Source organism: Protopterus annectens, chromosome 10.part0, assembly GCF_019279795.1.
Source record: "Protopterus annectens isolate FY-2018-M chromosome 10.part0, PAN1.0, whole genome shotgun sequence".
Taxonomy (NCBI): domain Eukaryota; kingdom Metazoa; phylum Chordata; order Ceratodontiformes; family Protopteridae; genus Protopterus; species Protopterus annectens.
In genome coordinates, this window is record NC_056744.1 from 1,522,344,056 (window position 1) to 1,522,369,290 (window position 25,235).

At 33.8% G+C, this 25,235-nt stretch overlaps 1 protein-coding gene across 5 annotated transcripts in view; it reads right to left on the bottom strand.

The window, feature by feature from the left end:
- LOC122813704 (zinc-binding protein A33-like) overlaps positions 1–25,235 on the bottom strand; it is a 1,378,975-nt gene that overhangs the window by 1,203,424 nt on the left and 150,316 nt on the right. The gene's annotated exons all lie outside the window — the stretch shown is intronic.

Consider the following 25,235-nt stretch of genomic DNA (forward strand, 5'->3'; position numbering starts at 1 on the left):
ACATTCACCACTTATGCTGACATGAAATGGAAAATCAAATGAGATAAAAGCTTTTCTATTCCCCTGCATTTGTAGTGCACTAATAAAATGTCAGGTAGGAGTGTCAGGAAAACTCTGTGGTCTGTTCTTTGACTGGTTAAAGACTAGGGGCACTAATCTAATGGACAGTTCTAAAGGTCGGTACTACCTTTATATCAGCAGTACGTATGACTAGCATTGTTGCTTATAGGAAATGTACAGACTTTAAAGTGCTTGACAGAAAGAGGACTCAAGCGGTCTTTATGCCACAGACTTAAAGGACTTAACTGCTGTGGTCTTGCCATTGTATTTGACTGTGGAGCTGAATCAAAATCCATCAAAAGTTCATAGGTTCATAAATTAGTACAAGGCTAATTACCCTCGTTGGCTATTTTAAGCCTAGCCAATTACCCCAAGTGAAAATCAAACCCTGCACCTTGTGCCTGTAGGGTAAACACTTAACCATGTCAACCTCCCACCCATTTTTTTTACCAGGTAGAACCACTGGACACACAGCCCCTTTTCAGGGTGACCCAGGAGCAATATCTATGCAAATGAGGGCTAAGGGTATCAAAAAACTCTGTACCATATTAAAGCTCACAGCCTTAACCCCCTACTCAATTTGCCAGGTGATTATATTACAAGAATCCATGTTTACCATATGCATCACATACATAGAACAAGGAGATATTTATATAGAGAAAAACAATAATAGAGCAGCAATGAGTTAACTTTATAGGAATACATTAGTCTTGGCCCATAGTGTGGTAAAATCACACAAACATTCACATCTATAACGTACACATATACAAACCAACAACCATATACTCACAACATTAAAGAGGGAAAAACGTTCAAAAGAGTACATAACACCTATCTCAAACAGGTCATTCTAAAGAAGAGAAAAAAAATGAATACTGCTTTAAAAATCTGGTCAGTTAATTTAGATTTGCATATTTTATTCTTTGCAAAAAAAAAACTGCTTTAAAAATCTGGTCTGTGACTATGTCACTCAGTGTAGTCTAACTCATGTCTCATGTACATCTCAGCTGGACTGTTCCATCTTGTTACAGGGCATGAAATCTCATAAACCAAGTATTTCTTTTCCCATATCATCAATTTCCAACTGTAAGAATGATGCTTCTCTAAAATCAAAATATTTGCAGTTTTGTCTTCAGTGAATGCTACTGCACAGAGTTCATATTCATGATATCCATGTGTCCTTTTGACATCACATAACATTTCATTCTTTTTACTGGATCTTCCAAGAAGACAGAGCATCTTGATTGCTGTTTATGTTTTCTTACAGCAGTGCAAATGATGTTTTCTGGAAAGCGTATCTTGAATGTGCTTAGATCCTGTTACAGTTCTGAGTGCATGATTTCTTGCAATTAAATTATGCAGTTTAAATCCCATAAAATAAAAGTAATGTATACAAATAAATCAAAAAAGTGCCAAGGGAAACGAAGCTGGTACCCAGAAAACAATAAAAGGATTTTTATTCCTTAAACACATTAACGTTCCTCAATATAAAAAAACATTTTCGTCATTAAAACTTCATCAAATGTGGACTGTAAGCACTAAACACAGTTACATACTTCACAGATTTACATACTTCACAGATTTACATACATATCAATCAATTGAATTAGACAATTTTAAAGGAACAGCTTATTAAAAAGATTTTTAAAAGGATTTTTACAAAAAATATACAACTTTCCTTTTGTTAAAGCCAAGAAAAAAAATGAAGTATATTCTAAAATACTGATACACATTTAATACCTATATAAGTACTTTAAAAGCCATTGAATAACACCCTATCCATATATCATTAAAAATAAAAACTTAATTACTTAATTTATATTACATTGTTCGTATTTCCCTCCTATGATAAAGATTAGTCATGCAACTAAAAAGTGAATAGAAAACTGAACACCATAAACAATTCATACACATGTAGCCCTTCAATTAAATAAATGCACTTTTGTAAAAATTACCAATAATAAAATATAGAAAATATGTATAAAAACAATACCAAGTCCTTAAAGCATATTATAACTTTTATAATTTAGCAGCTCTTAATTTTAATAAGGGAGCTATTGAAATATTCTCATTCAGACGTGGTGATAAATTTGCTTGTAATGCAACTTGCCAGCATAGTCCCTATACTCAATTCTTTCCTCCCACAACCCGCCTCATATCTTTCTCTACCCTTTCTAATACAAAAAGCAGATAATGGGCATTCGTACATGCTTGCTGATGTTTATACACAGCATTAGTCTCTTTCTTAGTTTGTATGTCGTAGCAGTGTTTACAGATTCTTTTAATTTCCGCTCAGTCTTTCCCACATAGAAAGAAAAGCATATCTGACACACTGCTAAATATATTAGACCACTTGAATCACAATTATAAAATTATTTTCCTTTTACTGACAAGTTTCTATCTACTAAAAATAAACTTTCCTTGTTGTATACATAACATGCATTGGTGCACAATAACCACATTTGCATGTACCATTCTTCCTTTTATTCACAGTTCCTTGCCCATAATTATTTTCTACCAAGTTCTTCAGGTTGTGGGAACTTTTATAAACAATTTTTAATTTATTTTTTGATATTTTATCCAAATCTATAAAACTTATAAATCTATTCCATTCCAATTCCATAACTCTTTTTTTATCATACTGGTACTAGCATTGTATTCAAACACCAGTGCCCTTCCAAAATCTTCATTCTTATTGTGCTGGTTATTAGTTTCATTGTCAGTACTAATCCCAAGGATGGGCTTAAATCTGATTAATCTTTCCCAAACTTCTTTTTTTATTTGCTCAGTCATAGAATCAGGATTTCCTAACCTCTTTTTTTATTTGCTGAGTCACAGAATCAGGGTATTCCCTAGACTTAAACATACTCTCCAATGCCTCAAACTCCTTCTCAAAACCTTTACTGACCGAAGTCATCCTGTATGACCTAATAAATTGAGCTTTTACTATATTCTTTTTATAGTGCAAAGGGTGTGCACTACTAAAATACAAGTATGAATTCGAGAAGGTATTTTTCCTGTATACTTTAGAATGAAACTTATTTTCTTTGTATATTTCCACATTCAGGTATTGCAATTTTTCTTGGGAAACTTTATGTGTAAAATCTAAAAGGCAAGTACTACTGTTTAAAAATCCTAAAAATTATTGTATTTTCTCATTTGGGGCTACTGATAAAATTCAAATGTCACCTAAAAACCTTCTATACATAGACCAACATTCCTTGTAAATAGAGTTCATAACTGTTTTTTCTTCCCATCTAGCCAGGACTAGGTTCACATAGGTGGTGGCGTACACCACACCCATTGCCACCGCTTTTATTTGGTGATAAAATTCACCTTTGAAGTATATAAAATCAATTGTAAGCATGTCAAACATTCATTGTATGTTAAATCTTTTTCATCAAAAATAATTTCCTCCAATTTAATTCCTTCTGTTGTGGAATACTAGAAAACAGATCTACAATATCATTTAAGAATGACATCTCTTCCCTAAATAAATCCCCTTTTAATTCCCTTAAAAAGTCCCAAAAATCCCTCAGTATATTTTTCTTTTTAACCAAATACATTTTAATGCAGTGTCAACATATTTCGCCAAGGGGAAGGGTTTTGAACCTTCTGCTGAAACAATGGGTCTCAGAGGCGGATCTAGTCCTTCTCTGTGCACTTTGGGGATTCCAAATATAAAAGGTATTCTAGGTTTTTCTACTTTTAAGGAACTTAAAGTTTTCTGATCTATGAAACCCTACAAAAAGTCTTCTAGGGCCATGTCCTTGTTCCTTGACACGTTAGTATATTTACTGGTATCCATTAAAATGTTGTTCATTTTTCCCTCGTATATCAGGATATAAAGCAAGGGCGGCCACAGTGCGATTAGCGTTTCCGCCTCACAGCAAGAGGTTGTCCAGTTCGATCCTCGGCAGGGGTGCCTTCTGTGCGCAGTCTACATGTCCTCTCTGTGGTCGCGTGGGTTTCTTCCTACATCTTGAAGACATGCAGGATTGGACACTCTAAATTGGCCCTAGGCGTGAGTGTGTGCATGAGTGTGCCTTCTGTAGAAGGTCGGCGCTGGGCTGGCAACTCGACACCGTAAAAACTCCACTGCCAATCATAAGCGGACAGGTGAGCCGCTGTTGCGACCCCTAGCCGGGAAAAGCCGAAAGAAGTAGTCAGGATCTAAAGCAATACTGTTCCCCCTCCCTTATCAGGTTTCATGACCCTTGTATTCTTGTTATTCCTAAGGTTGTTTAAAACTTTATTTTCATTAACATCCAAATTTGCTTTATATTTCACCTTAGAATAACCTTTTCTAATCTCGTTCTCCACAATAAGTTCAACATTTTTAATCTGTGGGTGCAGGGGGGGGGAGGTTAAAAACACTTTTTTTCTTTACTTCACTATATTGGTTAATAACATTCTCCTGTGGGAAGAATAATTCTAAATGAAATTTTTCTTATGACCATCTTTACATCACATTAAAATTCTTGCTAGGTCATCTTTCCTTAAAGGTATAAATTTCATACATCTAGATAAAAGGCTAAAATGCTCATCTTTCAGTTCTATTTCACTGAAGTTGTACATACTGTAGCCATTTTTCACAAATCTATACATATTATTTTCATCCTGTTTAATCATATTTCCATCACATTCCAACTTGGGGTGAGGGATGCTTGTCATATTTAGTATCTCCCCCTCCAAAAAATCTGTTGTTGGTGATAATTCTTGCCCAAATTCCTAATTCTTTCCGATCTTCTGAGGGGTGGGGTTTCATTAAAATAGTCTAATTCATTCACTTGTTCTCCTATTTGTACCTGCTTATTTTGATCCAAGTTCATATCCCTCATCCTTCCATTGGGTTCAAATGCCACATGAACAAACTTTGGTTTAGGACTGCTTAATTTGTTTTTGTATTCATTCAACTCTCTAATTTCTTTATTTTGCTTTTAACTAACATCACATTTTCCATCTATTTCAATCATTATGTTGCAGTATTTATCTTGTTCAGAAGCCAACAGTGTGGCTTAAATCATCTTTAATACAAGCATTTAAAATTTGTCTCTCTTTCTGTAGCTCAACTTCCAGCCTAACATTTTTTTACCATTGCTTTAAGAATATCCAGTCCATATCAACCAAAAAGTTCTTTTTGAAAATCACTGCCAGCAGTTCATTATTTGGGAATTTCCATACTCTCAGGCATTTTGGCACAATACCCTCAATAATGCACTGTTTCATATACGAGTTCTCCATATCTAGTGTCTTGTATGTATATAACAGCTTAGACAGTTTATTAACCAACAAAGCAGCACTGAGTAAAGAGCCTTCCACCAATGTACAAAATCCAAAAGTTCAAAAACAGAAGAGGCTCAACACGACCAATAAAAACTGATAGATAAAATACTTTAATGCTGCAGGAAGTAAGCACTTTCACGTTTCAAGAACGCTTCATCAGACTTGAATAACTGCCATAAAATCAAACTGTTTAAATACTATTCAAAAATGCAATCAACCAATCGAAAACACAAATCAATTAATGTTATCTTAATCACTCATTAAAAATACTTCATAAGACATCACTATGAAATTAATATAGCATATATAAATACATCATATAAAATATAGAAAAATATATATAGAAAAAATATACTTCAAATCACACATGCATCTTCTATACTAAATTAAAATTTAATGTACATATGGACGTGCTGCCAAAAAAGGCTGGAGTGTCATACGTTCATTTAAACCATGCCCTTTATGTCCTTGTAACTTTAGAATCCATCTGTTTTCCCTTTCCTCAGTGTAGTTTCTAATATTACCTAGTCTATTTGATTTTCTAATTAGTTCTAACACTGTGAAAGTAAATTTATGTAATGTACCTTGTTGTAAAACATAATTGGCTAGGATTTAGATTCATTTTCTTTATGTGTTGCATATACATGCTCTCTAATCCGTTCTCTCAGGCTTCTGTTTGTCATGCCCACATAAAAGCATGAGCAAGTCTGACACACTGCAATGTATATAATATCTCTGGACTTACAATCAGCATAAAAATTCATATAATAAATCTTGCCAGTGTCAGGATGTATAAAACTATTATTACCAGATATAAAAGTACACTGGTTACAACCCCTACAAGGGAAAGTTCCTATTCTTGTTGAATTAACAGGTCTGGGATCCTCACTCTCGTAGCATAATAATCTTTTAAGCGACTTCATATTTCTATATGCGAAACTGGGTCTGTCACCTACTATTTCTGTTATCTTGTCATCTATTGTTAAGATATTCCAATTTCTCCTAATTACATCTTTTATTTTCATATCTAAATTACAATAGGGGATAGTCAGTCTCTTATAGCTTTGTATATGGTTGTTGTTTCTCAAACCTTGATCTCTTTTCTGTCTATATAAATATGGTTTCCCTCTGCTATTCCTATTTGATTCAACAGATACTAGAGTTTCATTCACCTCATGTGTATCATAACCTCTTGTTTTGAAATGTTCCATTAGTACTTGTTGTGTCTTATTAAATATTTCCTCATCTGTAGTAAGTCTAGAAACTCTCATACCCTGTCCTGTAACTATGTTAGAAAAAACATGTTTGGGATGCATACTGGTACGGTGTACGATGGTATTCTTCCAGCATGATTTCCTATACATCTCTGAATGTACATCACCTTCACTTTTCCATACTTGTACATCCAAGAATTCCATGTTGGATAAAGAGCTTTTACATTCAAAACTCAAAAATGTCGTTGTTCCATTTATATAATGGACAAATTCATTAAGTTCTCTCTCAGTACCTGCCCAAATCAAAAAGACATCATCTACAAAACGTTTATAATATCTTATATTCCTGTACCAATGTTCATTCCTTAATATATATGTATTCTCCCAATAAGCCAACACTAAGTTGGCATAGGAGTTTGCGCACGGGGTGCCCATAGCAACCTCTTTCGTTTGTAGATAATAACTTTCCTTGTATACAAATGCATTGTTATTTAAAGTTAAATCCAAAAGTGCTAAAATCCTAAGAATCAAATTTCTAGGTACTTCTTTCTCTATCAAGAACAACCTTAAATATTCCATTCCAATATCATTGGGAATGGATGTAAATAAAGAAGCTACATCTAAGGTTACTAGTAACTCTTTCCCCATATCATTTCTAGTCTCTAAATTAGCTAAATATTCACCATAGCTTTCAAGAAAATCTTTTGTCTCTCTTAATATTGTCTTCGTATCATTTACTATGGGTCTCAGTTGTTCAACATAAATAGAGGCAGGTTCTAGTATCCAACCTCTGCCTGAGACTATGGGTCTCATAGGGGGGTTTATCACGGCTTTATGTATTTTTGGTAACCCCCTGAATATAGGTATGGTAGGTTGTTCTACTAGTAAAAACTTATATAAATCCCCATCTATTGTACCACAAAGCAGCATATCATACAATTCGGCATGTACATTCCTTATTAATTCATTCAAAGTCAAAGCATTTAAAATACCATAAGTTTCATCATCACCTAACATCAAGTTCATACTATTATCATATGTTAGTGCATTTAATATAACAATTGCACCCCCTTTATCCGCTTGTCTGATAACTATTTCTGAATTATTCTGTAGTTCCTGTATACTGAGAAACTCTTCATAACTTAAATTGTAAAACTGTGGTTTATTACCACTTTTATACATGTTTAGTAATACTACAGAAGGTAAGAGGAATGCTTTTGTGAAGCCTTCTACCTTTATGCCCATAAGTCATCCCATTTTAGAAGCCTTTGAGAAGGCATGTGAAAAAGATTTGTTTGAACTGTATAAAAGTGGTAATAAACCACAGTTTTACAATTTAAGTTATGAAGAGTTTCTCAGTATACAGGAACTACAGAATAATTCAGAAATAGTTATCAGACAAGCGGATAAAGGGGGTGCAATTGTTATATTAAATGCACTAACACATGATAATAGTATGAACTTGATGTTAGGTGATGATGAAACTTATGGTATTTTAAATGCTTTGACTTTGAATGAATTAATAAGGAATGTACATGCCGAATTGTATGATATGCTGCTTTGTGGTACAATAGACGGGGATTTATATAAGTTTTTATTAGTAGAGCAACCTACCATACCTATATTCAGGGGGTTACCAAAAATACATAAAGCCTTGATAAACCCCCCTATGAGACCCATAGTCTCAGGCAGAGGTTGGATACTAGAACCTGCCTCTATTTATGTTGAACAACAACTGAGACCCATAGTAAATAATACGAAGACAATATTAAGAGACACAAAAGATTTTCTTGAAAGCTATGGTGAATATTTAGCTAATTTAGAGACTAGAAATGATATGGGGAAAGAGTTACTAGTAACTTTAGATGTAGCTTCTTTATTTACATCCATTCCCAATGATACTGGAATGGAATATTTAAGGTTGTTCTTGATAGAGAAAGAAGTACCTAGAAATTTGATTCTTAGGATTTTAGCACTTTTGGATTTAACTTTAAATAACAATGCATTTGTATACAAGGAAAGTTATTATCTACAAACGAAAGGGGTTGCTATGGGCACCCCGTGCGCAAACTCCTATGCCAACTTAGTGTTGGCTTATTGGGAGAATACATATATATTAAGGAATGAACATTGGTACAGGAATATAAGATATTATAAACGTTTTGTAGATTATGTCTTTTTGATTTGGGCAGGTACTGAGAGAGAACTTAATGAATTTGTCCATTATATAAATGGAACAACGACATTTTTGGGTTTTGAATGTAAAAGCTCTTTATCCAACATGGAATTCTTGGATGTACAAGTATGGAAAAGTGAAGGTGATGTACATTCAGAGATGTATAGGAATTCATGCTGGAAGAATACCATCTTACACCGTACCAGTATGCATCCCAAACATGTTTTTTCTAACATAGTTACAGGACAGGGTATGAGAGTTTCTAGACTTACTACAGATGAGGAAATATTTAATAAGACACAACAAGTACTAATGGAAAATTTCAAAACAAGAGGTTATGATACACATGAGGTGAATGAAGCTCTAGTATCTGTTGAATCAAATAGGAATAGCAGAGGGAAACCATATTTATATAGACAGAAAAGAGATCAAGGTTTGAGAAACAACAACAACCATATACAAAGCTATAAGAGACTGACTATCCCCTATTGTAATTTAGATATGAAAATAAAAGATGCAATTAGGAGAAATTGGAATATCTTAACAATAGATGACAAGATAACAGAAATAGTAGGTGACAGACCCAGTTTCGCATACAGAAATATGAAGTCGCTTAAAAGATTATTATGCTATGAGAGTGAGGGTCCCAGACCTGTTAATTCAACAAGAATAGGAACTTTTCCTTGTAGGAGTTGTAACCAGTGTACTTTTATATCTGGTAATAATAGTTTTATACATCCTGACACTGGCAAGATTTATCATATGAATTTTTATGCTGATTGTAAGTCCAGAGATATTATATACATTGCAGTGTGTCAGACTTGCTCATGCTTTTATGTGGGCATGACAAACAGAAGCCCGAGAGAACGGATTAGAGAGCATGTATATGCAATACATAAAGAAAATGAATCTAATGCCCTAGCCAATCATGTTTTACAACAAGGTACATTACATACATTTACTTTCACAGTGTTAGAACTAATTAGAAAATCAAATAGACTATGTAATATTAGAAACTACACTGAGGAAAGGGAAAACAGATGGATTCTAAGGTTACAAGGACATAAAGGGCATGGTTTAAATGAACGTATGACACTAGAGCCTTTTTTGGCAGCACGTCCATATGTACATTAAATTTTAATTTTAATTTAGTATAGGAGATGCATGTGTGATTTGAAGTATATTTTTTCTATATATATTTTTCTATATTTTATATGATGTATTTACATATGCTATATTAATTTCATAGTGATGTCTTATGAAGTATTTTTAATGAGCGATTAAGATAACATTAATTGATTTGTGTTTTCGATTGGTTGATTGCATTTTTGAATAGTATTTAAACAGTTTGATTTCATGGCAGTTATTCAAGTCTGATGAAGCGTTCTTGAAACGTGAAAGCGCTTACTTCCTGCAGCGTTAAAGTATTTTATCTATCAATTTTTATTGGTCGTGTTGAGCCTCTTCTGTTTTTGAGCTTACAGTTTTTCTAATTAAATATTATAAAAATCATTAACTGGTGCAGGTTCAAAAACATTAATTCTGAATTTGCTAGTGTAACTAACTTGCAACCAGTCCTTCACATTCATTTTATTTGTGTATGTAGTTACTGGATTAGTCAGTTTTTCTTCTTCCATCAAACCAATTGCTAATGCTGTAAAAAACGTCCGTTGCTGTTGCTCTAGTGGTATAGCGGAACTTCCACTTTCAACAGCTCCCTTTTCAAAATGTAACTATTTTAAAATCTCTGGTGTGTGACTAAAGTGTGTTCCTTCCATTACATCCACTCCATTTACCTTCATAAGCATTTGTTGGTTACTGCCTGTATTAATTTCATGCTGTTTGGAGCTGATAAAGGAAATAACTTCTTGGTTCTGCCTCTCTCTACAACTAGACACCAATTCAATCATAGACTGCTGCGCAAGGTTAGGAGGTCTAATAATTGTGAGAGCCAACCTATCATCTTTCTTGCATGCGGAAGCTCCTCCTTAGTACCCCTTTCTTCATTATCCAGGCTGGTTTCTGTATCCATAGCAAACATCCACTAATAAATTCTGAAAATGTTCACTCAAGGCACCAAATAAAACTCCAAATAAATCAAAAAGTGCCAAGAGAGTCAAAGCCAGTACCCAGAAAACAATAAAAGGATTTTTATTCAGCCAAACAAGTCACGAACACATTAACGCTCCTCAACGTAAAAATATGTTTTCCGCATTAAAACTTCATCAGATATGGACTGTAAGCACTAAACACAGTACACACAATTAATTGCAGTGAATTAGACAATTTTAAAAGTAACAGATTATTAAAGATTTTTAAAGGATTTTTACAAAAAATATATAACTTTCCTTTTGTTAAAACCAAGAAAAAAATCTTACGTATATTCTAAAATAATGATAAACATTTAATACCTATACAAGTACTTCAAAAACCACTGAATAACATCATATCCATATAAATATCATTAAAAATAAAAACTTAGTTAATCGTTTAATTTATATACATTGTTCACATTTCTTATATTTGCGCTTCCTCCTATGGCTAAAGATTAGTAATACAACTAAACAGTGAATAGAAAACTGAACACCATAAACAATTCATACACATGTTGCCCTTCAATTAAATAAATGCACTATTTGTAAAAATTACCAATAATAAAATATATAAAATATGTATAAAAACAATGATACCAAGTCCTTAAAGCATATTGTAAGTTTAATAATTTAGCAGCTCTTAATTTTAATAAGGCAGCTACTGAAATATTCTCATTTAGACCTGGTGGTACATTTGCTTGTAACGTGATTTACCACCATAGCTCCCTATAACCAATTCTTTCCTCCCACAACCTACCTCTTATACCTTTCTCTACCCTTTCTAATACAAAAAACAAATAATGGGCATTCATACATACTTGCTGAGGTTTATACAGCGCACTTGCTTTTAGAATTTACACAGTTTCCCAAGAAAGATTGCAATACCTGGATGTGGAAATATACAAAAAAAAAATGTTTAATTCTAAAGTTTACAGGAAAAATACCTTCTCGAATTCATACTTGCATTTTAATAGTGCACACCCTTTGCACTATAAAAAGAATATAGTAAAAAGGTAATTTTATTCGGTCAAGCAGGATGACTTCAGTCAATAAGATTTTGAGAAGGAGGCAGAGACATTGGAGAGTATGTTTAAGGCTAGGAAATACCCTGATTCTATGATTGAGCAAATAAAAAAAGAAGTATGGGAAGGCAGATTAGACAGATTTAAGCCCATCCTTGGCATTAGTACTGACAATGAAACTAATAACCAGCACAATAAGAATGAAGATTTTGGAAGAGCACTAGTGTTGGAATACAATGCTAGTACCAGCATGATAAAAAAGGGGTTATGGAACTGGAATGGAATAGATTTTTAAATTTTACAGATCTGGAAAAAATATCAAAAAATAAATTAAAATGTGTTAATAAAAATTCCCACAACCTGAAAAACTTAGTAGAAAATGATTATGGCAAGGAAATATGAATTAAATACAAATGTGGTTATTGTACACAATGCATGTACGTATACAACAAGGAAAATTTATTTTTAGAAGGTAGAAATTTGTCAGTAAAAGGAAAAGAATTTTATTTGCGATTCAAGTGGTCTAACATATTTAGTAGTGTGTCAAATATGTTGTTCTTTCTATGTGGGAAAGACTGAGCAGAAATTCAAGAAAAGAATCTATGAACACTGCTACGACATACGAACTAATAGACCAATGCTCTGTATAAACATCAGCAAGTATATACGAATACTTATTATCTGTTATGTGTATTAGAAAGGGTAGAGAAAGATATGAGGCGGGTTGTGGGAGGAAAGAATCGAGTATAGGGAGTTATGGTGGCAAGTCACATTACAAGCAAATGTACCACCACGTCTAAATGTGAATATTTTAATAGCTCTTATTAAAATTAACAGCTGCTAAATTATAAAAGTTATAATATGCTTTAAGGACTTGGTATTGTTTTTATACATATTTTCTATATTTTATCATTGGTAATAATTTTTACAAAAGTGCATTTATTTAATTGAAGGGCTACATGTTTATGACTTGTTTATGCTGTTCAATTTTTTATTCACTTTTTAGTTGTATGACTAATCTTTAGCCATAGGAGTGAGCTCTAATATAAGAAATACAAACAATGTATATAAAATAAAAGATTCAATTTTTATTTTTAATGATATTTATATGGATATGATGTAATTCAATGGTTTTTAATTCAATCCAAGGAACCACAAAGACCAGGAAGAAGTCAGAGTTCTTGTAAAATCCACTTTAATATAGGTACAAATACATGAACACACACATTGAAAAACAGCATTTTCGTTTAAATCACTTCATCAGATGTGGGTCAGAGAACAAAATAATGGCTTTTAGAATCCTTTAAAAAGTAAATTGACCAATAAAAAACATCCAGTTAAAACATCATAAATACTCATGAATGACTGTCTTTCGGCTTTTCCTGGTTAGGGGTCGCCACAGTGGAACTCTGGTCCGCTAATGATTGGCAGTTGATTTTTACGTGCCGAGTTGCCAGCCCTGACGCACAACCTTCAACGAAGGTACGCCCATTCACACATTTCCACGCAGAAGACGCTCTAGCTAAGAATCGAACTGGACAGCATCATACTGTGAGGCGACAACGCTACCGCAGCACCACCACCACGGATACTCATGAATATTCATGTTAAAACTATATGAACCATAAGACCATTAAAAAGCATTAAGACCACTGTAAAAACTAGCCATGAATATATAAAAGGTCAGCAAAATACATTTTACAAACTTTATAAAATAAATATGTTTACAGGACCTGTACAATTCATAAATGTCTTAAGTAAAATAATTTCAATTAAAATAAAAGTAAAATGATTCATTATTACACTCTAGTGGTCAAACTCAAAATTGCATCTCAATGTGAAAGAACAAAGAAAAAAAGCAGAAAAATGCAAACACCAACTGACATTTTGGTTTTGTTTTGTGATCTTATAATTTAGCTGCCCTTAATTTTAGAAGGGATACTAGGGAGATATTCTCATTTAAACCTAGAAGAGAGGTGGCTTGAAGTGTTATTTGCCACCATAGCTCTTTATATTCTATTTTCTCTTCCCATTGTCCCCCTCCAACATCTTTTTTAACCGCTTCCAAAACAAAAAAGAATAATTAGCATTAACACATGTTAAAGAAAGTTTAAAAGGGGCATTTGTTTACTTCCTATTCTGCATATCGTACAGGTGTTCGTATAGCCTCCTTTTTAGCTTATGTTCAGTTTTCCCCATGTAAAAAGAGTGACATACCTCACACCGAGCTAGATAAATAAGACCACTGGAATCACAGTTAAAATATCCTTTGCTGCTTAGAACCATATTTCTACTACTTAAAATAACTTCCTCCTTGTTCATTATAAACCTACATTGTGAACACTGCCTACATTTATAGGTAAACTTTCTTTCTACCATTTGCCTTCTTTTTATCATTTTGTAAGGCATTTTTCACACTTTGTGAGTTTTTATACACAAATTTCAGTTATTTGTTCCAAATCAGTGAGGTTTTTACATTCATTCCACTCCTCACTAATGATTTTCCAGACTAGCATTATATTCTAGCACCATTGCTTTGCTAAACTGATTCTGCTGTAAGGAGTCAGTACAATGGTTCTCCTTTAAGGGCTGACCAAAGATGGGTTTATATTTATCATTTTTACTTTCCTGTACTTGTTTTATAATATCATAAAGAAACACTTTTGGATAACCCCTTGCTAAAAAATCCTTTAAGGAAATTACACTCATTCAAAAAATCATTTGTATCAGAGGTCATACGACTTGCCCTTTCACAATATTTCTCTTGTAATTAAATGGGTGAGCATTATTGTAGTGCAAATATGAGTTAGTAAAGGTGTTTTTTTCTATGCACCCTTAAATTGAACCTGTTTTCTTTGTATATTTCTATATCTAAATATTGTAGTTTTTCATCAGAAACGTTGAAGGTAAATTTAAGAAATGGGGTGGTGGTATTATAAAATCAACAAATTCCTGAATTCTGTTCTTGTTATCCACCCAAAAAATTGCAGATGTCATCCAGGAACCTCTTACAGAGGCTGCAACAATTTTATACACAGTCCAGTACATGTTTTTCTTCCCATTTAGCTAAAATTAAGTTAGTATAGGTGGGTGCGCATGCAGCGCCCATCATCACCCTCTAACCTGTTGGTACAATTCTCCTTTGAAATAAATAAAATTGTATTTTAAAATAATTCCATCAGGTTGAGGCACACCAACCTATCAGCCTGGGACATTGCTGTCTCCTCAAATAAAATTTCTTCTAACATCTGCATTCCATCAGAGTGGGGAATACATGTAAAGAGGTCAATGACGTCAATTGTAATAAAAGGTCAGATCTTTGCTGAACAAACCATTATGCACATCCCTAAGGAGATCCCAGGAATCTTTTAGGATATTCTTCCTTTTCAACCAAATATTTTTTAACTTAGAGTCTACCAATTTAGCTAAAGGTAGAGTTTTGGACCCCTCAGCTGAGACTATCAGTCTCTGTGTGTGTGTGTGTGTGTGTGTGTGTGTGTGGGGGGGGTCCCTTTCATTTTTACGAGTTTTGGGTATTCCAAAGATTGTAGGGATCTTGGGTTTGTCGACCTTTAAAAATTGTAGGTACTGATGTCTATTAATCCTTCTATTATATTTTATTTTTTGTTTAACATTTGACTGGGAAAGTCCGACTAGGTTCCACAGATCCTGTTTTCAGGAGAGGCCCGGGGAGAAACTCTCCAACAACAAAATGTTAACTTTATTTCTTGATACACTTTCATATTTGTCGGTGTCCATTAGTATTTCATTCACCTTTCCTTCATATATTACAGTATCCATCAGTACCATTCCCCCACCTTTGTCTGGTTTCATCACCCTTGTGTGTTTATTCAATCTAAGCTTATCCAAAATAGCCCTTTCATTTATGCTTATATTGTTTTTGTATTTAACTTTTGGTATGGCTTTTCTAATTTCAGACTCTAAAATCAGTTCACAATTACGCATCTGGGGATGTAAAGCTTTGTTTATGGTACTTTTTCTCCTGTTAGAACTGTTGGTATTGTTCACTTGGCCAAACATTAAGCCTAAATTAAGTTGGGTGCTGCATGCACACCCACCTATGCTAACTTAACTTTAGCTAAATGGGAAGAAAAACATATACTGGACTCTGTGTATAAGAAATGTTGGAGCCTCTATAAGAGGTTCCTGGATGACATCTGCATTTTTTGGATGGATAACAAGACTAGAATTCAGAAATTTGTTGATTTTATACATACCACCACCCCATTTCTTAAATTTACTTTCAAAGTTTCTGACGAAAAACTACAATATTTAGATATAGAAATATACAAAGAAAACAACAAGTTCAATTCAAGGGTGCATAGAAAAAACACCTTTACTAACTCATATTTGCACTACAATAATGCTCACCCATTACATAAGAAATATTGTGAAAGAGCAGTATGTAAGGGCAAGTCTTATGACCTATGATGCAAATGATTTTTTGAAGGAGTGTAATTTCCTCAAATGATTATTTTCAGCAATGGGTTATCCAAAAGAGTTTCTTGAAGATATTATAAAACAAGTGCAGGAAGGTAGAAATGATAAATATAAACCTATCCTTGGCAAATGGAGAACCATTGTACTGACTCCTTACAGCAGAATCAATTTAGCAAAGCAAAGGTGCTAGAATATAATGCTAGCAGTGTAGTAGTCAGGAAAACCATTAGTGAGGACTGGAATAAATGTAAAAACCTTACTGATTTGGAACAACCAACAAAGAAAATAAATTTGTGTATAAAAACTCAGTGTGAAAAATACCTTAGAAAATGATAAAAAGGAGGCAAATGGTAGAAAGAAAGTTGGTACCTATAAATGTGGGCAGTGTTTACAATGTAGCTTTATAATGAACAAGAAAGAAGTTATTTTAAATAGATTCCAATGGTCTTATTTATCTAGCTCGGTGGAAGGTATGTCACTATTTTTATGTGGGTGAAACTGAACTTAAGCTAAAAAGGAGGATATACGAACAAACCAGTAAAATCAAGAGTAAACCAGGTAAAAGTGAAGCAAAAGCCTTTCCGGTCCAAACGACAAGGACTTTGTGGTAAAAAATATATACCAAGCTGATTTTAAAGCCAAAAATTCAGCTAGTGTGTTGAAAACCAAGCAATTCGTTGAATAATAGTCCAGTGCAGTTCAAACTTGCAAAAAAAAAAAAAAAAAAAGTTTTAATAGTCGACAAAACAAAAAGAGTTAACACTGTCTCACTTGAAAAAGCCTGGTAGGACCAGGCGAAAGCGCTCGTGTTTTTTATGTGGGTAAAACTAAGAACTAAGGAGCAGATATAATGTGTTTGCGACTATATTAAAGTGGATTTTACAAGAACTCCGACTTATTCCTGGTCTTGTGGTATCTTGGATTGACTTACTGGTTTATACTGGTACCTTTGTGGCTGTTTTTTTTTTCAAATTTTCAATGGTTTTTAAAGTACTTATATAGGTATTAAATGCTTATTTATGAATATTTTAGAATATACATAATATTTTTTTCTAGCTTTTAACAAAAGGAAAGTTAGATATTTTTTGTAAAAATCCTTTTAAAATCATTTTAATAAGCTGTTCCTTTAAAATTGTCTAATTTAATTCAATGGATCGTTATGTATGTAAATTTGTGAAGTACATAACGGTGTTTAATGCTTGAAGTTCATATCTGATGAAGTTTTAATGACAAAAATTTATTTTTACATTGAGAAGCATTTGTGTGTTCAAGTGACTTGTTTGGCTAAAAAAAATCCTTTTATTGTTTTCTGGGTACTTGCTTCGTTTCCCCTGGCACTTTTTTTTTTGAGTTTTATTTGGTGCCTTGAGTGAACGTTTTAAAGGATTTATTAGTGGATTTTTGCTATGGATACAGATACCAGCCTGGATAACAAAGGAATGGGTACTAAGGAGGAGCTTGAGCAAGCAAGAAAGCTGACGGGTCAGCTCTCACAATTATTAGACCTCCTAACCCCGCTCAGCCAATCTATGATTGAACTGGGGTCAAGTAGTAGAGAGACAGGCGGAACAAAGAAGTTATTTCCTTTATCGGCTCCAAACGGTGCAAAACCAACCAGCGCTTATGGAGGTAAATGGAGCAGATATAATGGAAGAAATGGACTTTAATCACACACCACAGATTTTAAAGGAGTTAAATGGTGAAAAGGGAGCTGTTGAAAATGGAAGTTCTGCTATACCACCATGGCAATAGACATTTTCTGCAGCGTTAGCAAATGGTTTGATGGAAAAAAGAAAAATGGACAAATCCAGTAACTACATACACAGATAAAATGGATGTGAAGGACTGGTTGCAGGTGAGTTACACTAGCAAATTCAGAACTAATGTTTTTGAACCGGCACCAGTTAATGATTCTTTTAATATTAAATTAAAAAAACTGTCTAAGCTGTTACATAAATACAAGACACTAGATATATACAGAACTCGTATCTAAAACAGTGTATTATTGAGAGAATTGTGGCGAAAGGCCTGAGGGTATGAAAATACCCTAATAATGTAAAAGCTGGCAGTGATTTTCGTAATGAACTTTTAGAAATTTTTAGTAGCTGAGGACTGGATATTCTTAAAGGAATGGTGAAAGAAAATGATACGCTAAACGTTGAACTACAGAAAGAGAAAGAAATGTTAAATGCTTGTATTAAAGACAATTTAATCCACACTATTCCTTCTGAATAAGATAAGTACTACAACATAATGAGTGAAACAGACTGAAAGTGTGATGAGTTAGTTAAAAGGAAAATAAAGAAATTAGAAAGAGATTTGAATGAATACAAAAACAAATTAAGCTATCCTAAACCAAAGTTTGCTCATAGGGCATGGAAACCCAATAGAAGGAATGACGGATATGACTTGAATCAAAATAAGGAGGTACAAATAGGAGAACAAGTGAATGAATCAGACGATTTTAATGAAATCCCACCCATCAGAAGATTGGAAAGAATTAGGAATATGGACAAGAATTAACACCAACAGAATTTTTGGAGGGAGGAAGAAAGGGGAGGGGAGATAGTAAATATGACAAGCATCCCTCCACCCCAAGCTGGAATGTGATGGAAATATGATTAAACAGGATGAAAATAATATGCATAGATTTGTGAAAAATGGCTACAGTATATACAAATTCAGTGAAATAGAAATGAAAGATGAGCATTTTAGCCTTCTATCTAGAGGTATGAAATTTATAACTTTAAGGAAAGGTGACTTAGCAAGAATTTTATTTGATGTAAAGATGGTCATAAGAAAAATTTAGAATTATTCTTCCCAGATGACAATGTTATTAACCAATATAGTGAAATAAAGAAAAAAAGTGTTTTTAACCTCGCCCCCTGCACCCACAGATTAAAAATGTTGAACTTATTGTGGAGAACAAGATTAGAAAAGGTTATTCTAAGGTGAAATATAAGGCAAATTTGGATGCTAATGAAAATAAAGTTTTAAACGACCTTAGGAATAACAAGAATGTAAGGGTCATGAAACCTGATAAGGGAGGGGGAACAGTATTGCTTTATATCCTGACACATGAAGGAAAATGAACATTATAATGGATACCAGTAAATATACTAGCATGTCAAGGAACAAAATCAATATAGCATATAGAAGAATAGACATGGCCCTAGAAGATATGTTTTTAGAGGTTTCATACATCAAAAAACGTAAGTTCCTTAAAAGTAGAAAAACTTAGAATACCTTCCATATTTGAAATCCCCAAAGTGCACAAAGATGGACTAGATCTGCCTTGGAGACCCATTGTTTCAGCAGAAGGTTCGAAAACCTTCCACTTGGCGAAACATGTTGACACTACATTAAAATGTATTTGGTTAAAAAGAAAAATATACTGAGGGATTCTTGGGACTTTTTAAGAGAATTAAAAGGGGATTTATTTAAGGAAGAGATATCATTCTTAAATGATGTTGTAGATCTGTTTTCTAGTATTCTACAACAGAAGGAATTAAATTATTAGAGGAAATTATTTTTGATGAAAAAGATTTGACATACAATAATTGCTTGACATGCTAATTTATTTTATATACTTCAAAGGTGAATTTTATCACCAAATAAAAGGGGTGGCAATGGTTGTGGTATGCACTCCCACCTATGCGAACCTAGTCCTGGCTAGATGGGAAAAAAAAAAACCGGTTAAGAACTCTATTTAAAATGAATGTTGGTCTATGTATAGTAGGTTTTTAGGTGACAAATGTATTTTATCGGTAGCCCCAAATGAGAAAATACAAGAACTTTTAGGATTTTTAAACAATAGCACTTTTTTTTTTAGAATTTACACAAAGTTTCCCAAGAAATATTGCAATACCTAGATATGAAAATATACAAAGAAAATAATTTTAATTCTAAAGTATACAGGAAAAATACCTTCTCAAATTCATACTTGCATTTTAATAGTGCACGCCCTTTGCACTATAAAAAGAATATAGTAAAAGGTCAATTTATTAGATCATGCAGGATGACTTCGGTCAATATAAATTTGGAGAAGGAGGATGAGACATTGGAGAGTATGTTTAAGGCTAGGAAATACCAATTCTATAATTGAGCAAATATAAAAAGACATATGGGAAGGGAGATTAGAGAGATTTAAGCCCATCCTTGGGGTTAGTACTGACAATGAAACTAATAACCAGCACAGTAAAAATGAAGATTTTGAAAGGGCACTGGTGTTGGAATACAATGCTAGTACCAGTATGGATAAAAAGGGTTATGGAATTGAAATGGAATAGATTTATAAGTTTTACAGTTTTGGATAAAATATAAAAAAAAAAAATTAAAAATTGTTTACAAAAATTCCCACAAACTGAAGAATTTGGTAGAAAATGATTATGGCCAAGGAAATATGAAAAAAAGAAGAATGGTACATACAAATGTGGTTACTGTGCACAATGCATGTACAAATACAACAAGGACATTTTATTTTTAGACGGTAGAAACTTGTCAGTAAAAGGAAAATAATTTTACAATTGTTATTCAAGTAGTCTAATAAATTTAGCAGTGTGTCAAATATGCTCTTCTTTCTATGTGGGAAAGAATGAGTGGAAATTAAAGAAAAGAATCTATGAATACTGCTACGACATACAAACTAAGAAAGAGACCAATGCTCTGTATAAACATCAGCAAGTATGTATGAATGCCAATTATCTGTTTTTTTATTAGAAAGGGTAGCGAAAGATAAGAGGCAGGTTGTGGGAATAAAGAATTCAGTACGGGGAGCTATGGTGGCAAGTCACATTACAAGCAAATGTACCACATCTAAATGAGAATATTTCAATAGCTCCCTTATTAAAATTAAGAGCTGCTAAATTATAAAGGTTATAATATGCTTTAAGGACTTGGCATTGTTTTTATACATATTTTCTACATTTTATTATTGGTAATTTATTTAATTGAAGGGGGCTACATGTGTACGAATTGTTTATGGTGTTCAGTTTTCTATTCACTTTTTAGTTGTATTACTACTCTTTAGCCATTACTAATCTTTAGCCATATTCCGCGGTGGTGCAGCGGTTAGCATTGTTGCCTCACAGCAAGAGGTTCTCCCGTTCGATTCTCAGCTGGAGCGCCTTCTGTGGAGTCTGCATGCCCTCCCCATGGTCAAGTGACGTTAAAGACATGCAGGTAGGTGCGAGCGTGAATGGGCATGCCTTCGTTGAAGGTCGGGCTGGCAACTCAGCATCGAAATATCCACTGTCTAGCAAATGAGTAGACTGGAGTTCCGCTGTGGCGACTCCTAACAGGGAAAAGCCGAAAGTCTGTTTTTACTAATTTTTAGCCATAGGAGGGAGCTCTAATTTAAAAAATATGAACAATGTGTATAAATTAAATGATTACGTTTTTATTTTTAATAATATTTATATGGGTAGGATGTTATTCAATTGATTTTAAAGTACTTATATAGGTATTAAATGTTTATTTATCAGCATTTTAGAATATACATAATTTTTTTCTTTATTTTAACAGAAGGAAAGTTATATATATATTTTTTGTAAAAAATCATTTTAAAAATCTTTTAATAAGCTGTTCCTTTAAAATTGTCTAATTCAATTCAACTGATTGTTATGTACGGAAATTTGTGAAGTATATAACCGTGTTTAATGCTTACAGTCCACATCTGATGAAGTTTTAATGACAAAAATGTATTTTTACATTGAGGAGCATTAATGTGTTCAAGTGACTTGTTTGACTGAATAAAAATCCTTTTACTGTTTTCTGGGTACTGGATTTGTTTCCCTTGGCACTTTTTGGACTTGGAGTTTTATTTGGTGCCGTGAGCGAATGTTTTAAGGATTTTGTAATGTATGCAACTATTCTGCATTCCTATGAAGCCTTCAGAATTAAATTACATTATATGAAATTAAAATTATATGAAATAAACCAAAAGATACATACCTAAACCTTGGCTTACTATGTTAAAAAAGTAATTCTCTCTCTCAGTACAAGAATCCCTGTTGTGTGGGTGGGGTGTCGCGTGTACACTCTTGTGTATTTAATCTTCAATCACACATGCACACATTTGCAAATGTCTTTTACACAGTCTTGTTAAAATATCTAAACACATTAATTTTGAATGCCACATAATATGCATTTTTCAGTGTTTGAGAATCATAGAATCTGAAATCCCCTACAATTATACAACAGCATATTTAAAATTAGAGCATGTGAAAAGAAAAAGTTATTAAAATCAAAGACTCTCCATGCTAAATACACAGGCTGAAGGTCAGACGTCTGGTTCACATATCGTACAAGCTGAAACCTGTTTACAGTCACCAAATGAACCTGACTTTTTTCTGTGCATTTTAGCAATGTGTTTCCTTGTTTCCTTGCATGAAACAGATAACATGGCTGTCTTTTCCTTCTCTCTATTTGCTGAACATGCAGCCATTCATACCCTGCACTGGTGTCTAGATTTATGACATGCAAGCTGGAAATAAGTGGAATCCATTCTATGCTTAACAGAAGAGTTCATTTGAAGAAAAAATATTAGTCCCAAGAATAGTAATGAAATGGATTTTGATTCTTTTTAAACTGCCCAGACACTTCTTTTCTGAGAAAGAATTTCATCTTGTTGTAGCAATTAACAGAATCTTGCACACAGCTTGTTTTTTTATCTGGGAAAACACAATCAGTTTCTGAACTTTAGAAGTGCTGAAACTATATTGCCACAGTACAATCATCTGTTTTTACATTATGACATATTCTTGTCTGTCTTCCTCGGATAACGCCAAACAGTCAAGACCATGTCACAGACTCACACTTGTTACTGACAGATTTCTAACCATATGGATACCACCCCATGACAAACATTGTAATGCAAAGGTCAAACTTTGAAAGTTCCTTATCATAACAGAAACAATGGCAAAAAGGTCCTGCCTGTATACATCATGACAATTCAACAAATACTCCAAGAATCTTGAAAAATCACGTTCATCAGTCTGTACATTCATTCTTAAAAATTCTTGTCATGCACATAGCAGAAATTATTTCTATGTCTGTAATGCAGGAGCATACAACTACAACTCTTGCTTTCTAAGCCTGAAAAGCATTAATTAGATTCTTAACTGCATGGAAATTCCCTATAAAATATTAAAAAAATAAAATGAGCTAATAGTCCATGCATCTGGAACATATATTAAACCAAAGGTGGTATCGAAGACTTTAGTGTCATCTACTGCTCATTATGTAAACTTTTATAATCAAACTGTCATCTGTTCCAGCTTCCTTATTCTCAATACCCAAAAACACTACATCTATGGAACCTGATATCCCAGGATTCTTCCTTAACAATATAAAACATGACCTGTCAGGCACACTAGAAGCACTATTCAATTACAGCTTCCAAACAGGCTTCATGAAGGAATGCAACTGTTATTCCTGTACAGAAAGGGGCCATCCACGGACCAAGAAAACTATAGACCCAAAGCTAGACTATTCTCATATGTAATACAATGGAAAGAATATTCATGGACATGAAAAACAACAACCAAAGGCAAACTTCATACATTCCAACTCAGTTTGGTTTTGTCAAGGGCAGGTCATTAGCACTCAACCTAATGTACTTTGAGAAGGTCACCAAAGCAATTGATAAAAGCAAAATGGTGCATACTGCCCACCTTAACCTGGCATAGGCACTTCAATACTTCACTTGGAATTTACACAAGCTCACAAAACTACACATTACCCCCTACATCACCCAGTGGATAGTCAGCTGGCTCAAAGAGAAGACTAAAGATGTCAGGATAGGTGAGTCAACCTCCCCAAAAGGGCCAGTCACTAGTGGAGGCCCCCCAGGGCTTGATACTGGGGTTGCTCCTTACTGGCATCTCCTTCTTTAAAGTAAAGGTCGACATCAAAGGACTCTCACTGACTAAGTTAGGAAGTGACTGCAATTTAAGTGCTGTCACAGAATCCCCCAAAGAAACAAACATCCTCCAAGAATGCCTCACACAAACCTAATAACTGGTGCCAGAGTGACAGTCTAAACCAAAATTCCAAAAAAAAGTGCAAGACAGTATGTTTCAGAACGACAATCACCCCTGAAAATTACTGCATTGATAATAGCCTTTGATCGTCATGTGTCTACTATAGTACACAAATTATTCTATGTTGCGCAACTTATAAGCAAGGGTATGGCATCTAGGTCCAAAGATGTCATTGTTCTCTTATACTCAGTCCTCATCTGACCAATCACTGAATACAATGCTACCTTCAGTATGTACCTGATTTGGTATATGCAACAAGTGGAGCATCCACAGAGGTTCCTCACAAAAAGAATATATGGTGTAGACAACATGTTCTATGTTCACTACCTCAAAGTCTTGTACCTGGTCTCCTACAGACAGAGTGGCAATTTGTGCTTGGTTTTCAAAGCATCCTCTGATCTTGCCCTTATGGACCTGCTGCACATCTGCAAAACAAACAGTATTGGAAACACCCATTCTAGGGATATAAACCTCATCTGCAACATAAGTGAGACATGTTAGAGGAAAAGGTATGCATTTCAGACTCGGACTCTACCCTTTGTCTGCAACAAGCTTTCTATTCTCATGAAGTAAAGTTCCTCCCTGCACTTATTAAAGTGCAACTTGGCTCAGCGGATAGAGAATTGTGAGTTTACCCTTGGTCTGCCACCTATGTCCCCATTAGGAAGAGGAAGCCTGTAAATGTTTATCACCCATACCAAAGCTATTCCCGCACTAAACTCAGTGGCATCAAAACCTGTCAAATACATTTGAGAAGTATGGCTAGGCTTAAAAAGGCCATTCATGGTCATTAGCATAGTAATTACCTATGAATCTATAATACAGTTTACTTTGTGAAAATGACTGCATTCTTAGTGCACTCATCTTTCAAACTCTACCTC